Raw genomic sequence first — 950 nt, 5'->3', positions numbered from 1 at the left:
CAAGCTCCCAGCTGGCTGGGTAGAGTCCCAGTCTGTGGTAAATGTTGGCAAGAAGGGTACTGAAGTGTGTAGCTTCTGCTTTCTCAGGAATGAGGATTTGAGGCTAGAGCACACCTGGGCACCAGGTCTCTGGCTTCCCCGCTAAACCTCCTGCATGGAGTTGGGTCAGCTGGGTTCAGAGTTCTCAGCTGTAAAACTGACCTCTGTGGGTCATTCCATCTGTCCCTGGGCCTCCATGAGCCACCTGCCCCCTAAGAACTAGACAGGCCAGCTGCAATGTTCACCATTTATTTCCAAGGCCAGTGGTCCAAGGGCTACAGACTAAGTCTGGTCCTCACCCCAGGATGTGAGGTGGCTGGCTGTGGCTGGCTATGTGTGTTTGTCCTTGTGAGGCTGCGAGTGTGTGTGATGGGTGTGACCGTGATGCAGCATGTGGAAGTCTGACATAGAAGCATCGCATCCTGTGTGTCATACGTGGTGTGACTCTACGGCCCAGTGTGGGTGACGGGCTGTGATGATGACTTGTGTGTGACTGTGTCGTACAGGGTTGTAATGCAGTGTCTGTGACTGAGGGTTTGCTCTGCTGTCTAGGACTTCCAGGTTGTGTGAGAATCTGATGTTTGGTGTGTATGTGTCTATGGTTGTCAAGGAGTGGCTGAGCTTGTGATTCTCTGGGATGCTGTAGCTGTGATGACAGTTGATTTTTTTTCACTTTTGCTACCTTTTCTTTCTCTTTCCTTTCACTCTTCCTTTATTTCCACCTTTTCTTTCTTTCTCTATCAATCCATCTTTCTTTCCTTTCACCCTTCCTTTCTTTCACCTTTTCTTCCTTCCTTCCTTTCCACCTTTATTTCTTTTCTGTCTTTATCTAACCATCTTTCTGTTCTTTCACCTTTTCTTTCTTTCCACCTGTCTTTCATTTTTCCTCCCTTCTCTCCCTTGCTTCTCTC

Source organism: Oryx dammah, unplaced genomic scaffold, assembly GCF_014754425.2.
Source record: "Oryx dammah isolate SB20612 unplaced genomic scaffold, SCBI_Odam_1.1 HiC_scaffold_5, whole genome shotgun sequence".
Classification (NCBI taxonomy): domain Eukaryota; kingdom Metazoa; phylum Chordata; class Mammalia; order Artiodactyla; family Bovidae; genus Oryx; species Oryx dammah.
Note: the sequence above shows the minus strand (reverse complement) of the source record.